This window comes from Spinacia oleracea, chromosome 4 (genome assembly GCF_020520425.1).
Source record: "Spinacia oleracea cultivar Varoflay chromosome 4, BTI_SOV_V1, whole genome shotgun sequence".
Taxonomy (NCBI): domain Eukaryota; kingdom Viridiplantae; phylum Streptophyta; class Magnoliopsida; order Caryophyllales; family Amaranthaceae; genus Spinacia; species Spinacia oleracea.
The window spans coordinates 43,923,442-43,926,770 of record NC_079490.1 but is presented as its reverse complement, the minus strand read 5'-3'; the positions used below and the strand labels follow the sequence as shown (position 1 = coordinate 43,926,770).

General features: G+C 36.5%; 1 long non-coding RNA gene across 1 annotated transcript; it reads left to right on the top strand.

Annotated features, from left to right (window-relative positions):
* Positions 1 to 396: 396 nt before the first annotated feature.
* On the top strand, positions 397 to 2,944 carry LOC130471636 (uncharacterized). Its single transcript, XR_008932118.1, has 3 exons — positions 397 to 531; positions 677 to 786; positions 2,666 to 2,944. It is a non-coding gene; the product is annotated as an uncharacterized lncRNA (long non-coding RNA).
* The last annotated feature ends 385 nt before the right edge of the window (positions 2,945 to 3,329 follow it).

Below are 3,329 nucleotides of genomic sequence, written 5' to 3'. Positions count from 1 at the left end.
TTTCCGGCAATATCATCGTTTCCGGAGTATTCATTTCTTGCTTTTGACGATCTCAGCTCCCACTGAAACCAAGATCCGTCGATTCCGAATATCCATAGATGGAGTATTTAATGCCATTAAATACTTGATCCGTTTACATACTATTTGTGTGACCCTACGGGTTCAGTCAAGAGTTAGTTGTGGATTAATATCATTAATTCCACTTGAACTGAAGCGGCCTCTAGCTAGGCATTTAGATCACTTGATCTCACTGAATTATTAACTTGTTAATTAATACTGAACCGCATTTATTAGACTTATCATTAAATGCATACTTGGACCAAGGGCATTATTTCCTTCAAATCCACCTATAAATACCCCTAATTCTGAGCAGTTTAGGGAGGCAAAATCGACATACAACGTCGTAATAAAAAAATTGCGCCTCAAAATTCAATACAAAAATCAATACAAAATCCTCCAAAAACACCATACAATCTTCAAGCTTTAAGAAATTGGGAGTTCTAATCGGAAAGCATGCCTAAACTTAACTAGGTAATTCCGAATCCCAACCCTAATCTATTCAATCTATTTTTCTAAAACTTCGTATTTGTGTGTTTGTTTTTGCTGGTTTACTTGAGTTACTTCCAATAGTTTATGTTGGACATGATCCACTAAAGAACTCTTGCTGACATGGCAGAGCACATAAGGTTGAAGAGTTGGATTCCCTCCAGGCACCATCGATTACAATTCACACCAGAAGGGTAAATTTGGGTGTTCTTTGTTAATGTTTGTCGGAAAATTATTTCGGTAAGTTTGAGGGCTTATATGATAACTCCCCTGCTGAATTACATGATTTACTATGAGTTGTTGCCATGAATTATTTCACACTAATGTCTTCTTGTAATTATTTATGTTTTATTTCACTTATCTCAATAATGGCACAATGTTGACATAGAATTGAATAACATTGTTCAGTAATCTCCTGATTCTCCTCAGTGACTCAATGTTTTCCTTTTCATTTTACCAAGATTTCTATTTACTGATTGGATAGTTTAGTCAAGTCACCTGGGTGTACAAAAATTATGTGATGGATGGAGGGGTTATAAGGTTAAAATAGAAAGCTAAACCTGAATTTATTGATTGGTTGAATACACTCCCTGGCCATATTACCTAGTGCAAGGCTAGTATGTGATCTTCGTATCTTAAATATAATTGGTTGATACAAGCCACACTTAAGCATTACACAAGCACGAAACTAAGGCTAATGAAGGCACTGAACCTACTTCTTTGTTTTTTACTTACCCTAAGACCAATACTGACATCAATATTGGCTTCCAAGTACCCACACACAATTAGACGTGATTGAACCTGTTGCCTTTGTAGTTTTTCCGACCACTTGGGTAGCATATTTTGGGGTTAAGAGATCATCTTTTAAATAATAAGCAGCATCAGGAAAACAAGAGTTTGACCAAAACTTGAATTGCTTACATGTAAGCAAATATAAATTCACAAAAGTAAGAATTAATTTCACAAGTGAACCAGACAATAATTCCCTAATTTTTATAACCTTATCTACTTTGTTTACCTAGTGAATAGATACTTACTAATTAGAGTGAGAGATTAGCGATATTGAAAGCACCGTTGGATCTAAAGTTGTGCTGACTCTTGTTTTCATCGGAAACAAGATCTAGTGTGTCCTACTTAGAAAGTCTTTTCCTAACCTTATATGTTGATGATGGTATTTTTCTTAGTTACATTTTGGTTCCGGGGAGAGTAGGGCTGATGTTTTTCTTAGTCACATTTTTCTTAGTGTTCTTTGCGGTTAGGATCAGTAGTGTTTCTTAGTGTGAATTGCGGTTAGGGTCTGATTCTAGTGCAAAGAAGAATTGTTGTTCTAGCATATTGGTAGCCTGGTAGCTATATAAATACAAGGTGAACGAGCTGAGTCTCTTAATAGACAACTTGAATTTCTCTGCCTATGGCTATGGATCAACCACTTCCACGTCCCTTCTCCATACTAGAAGTGATTGAGGAGAAAATTAAGTTTTTAGTTAAGTAAATAGTAATACAGGGAGTAGTCTGCATCATTAGCTAACATTGTTGGACATCACCATCCTCCACTCTAGAGCCAAGACCACTTCCCTCGATTGGTAGGAAGAAATGAATCTGAAAAACAATTGAACTCCCATAAAAAGCAACAGTACCAGGTTGACTTTGAGATTCTCATCTACCATTAAGCTTAGTAGTTGGATAACTCGTTGATCATTTGCTAGCTTACAGAAATTCGTCTGCTCATTACATTTTAAAGTTCATAGAACAATACTCATTTTGGTTCATATATTCACTGGATGAAAGGCGATTTTCATACAACATCTGGATGAAGGATATACCATAACCAAATAAAAACAAGGTTTTTGACAACTATTTCACAGATGAAAACTTAACATGTAACGAAAAACACTAATAAGGACTAAATAAGGGAATCGATAAACCATTACATGCTGCCATATGCTACACTGCTGGTTTTTGGTAACCAGAAAGTTGGTTTGACATTTCAGTATACATTAGCTTGACATGTAAGTACTTATGCACTAGAATCTCTTCCTAGTACAGTTCATTTGATGAATTGTTGTTGTCCTAAATCTGCTAGCAGTAGTGGAAATGACCCTTGCTTGGTGCCCTGCAGATCACCATACTGAACTTTCAAATGCTTCCTGGAGATCTCTAAGACCTTGCATCTAAACCTCAAGATGACTTCCTGCCAAACTTTCCTATTTCAATGTTTCCCCAGATAACTTTATCTTCAGCTTAGGATATGATGAAACGAACTTTGTTATTTGACTCCCTAGTGCTAAAGTCCAAACATAGGTAAACAATTTGCGTGATTAAACAATTTATATGAAGTTCTCTTCATGTTGTATTTAATTTCCTTCGTGGTTTTGGTTTCCGACTTATTATGTGTTACATTTTAACTGTATTTCCTTTGAAGGTTGTCCAACGTGATAAGTTTTAGGTTATGATACATATAAACGAATATAAATCATGCAGAAAAACCATAAACGCCAGGATTCCAAATTAATTGCCACATAACAATTAGCATAATTAGGATGCATACTCTTTGTAGCGTGCCCTCCCTTGCTGCGCCCGAACCGAACAAGAACAAGTCTTTAGGACTCCAAGTGTCGTCCCTCCGTAGAAAGTCCACAGCACGTCCGGATCCGCCTTAAGATTGACCAACTAGAATCGCCCTTAAGGTACTAAAATATTCGGCTATTATGGGTGTAGACACCTACTTTTGTCCCCATTCCCGAAAGGGAAGGTTCGATGATGAAAACGTAAATCTCCACTTG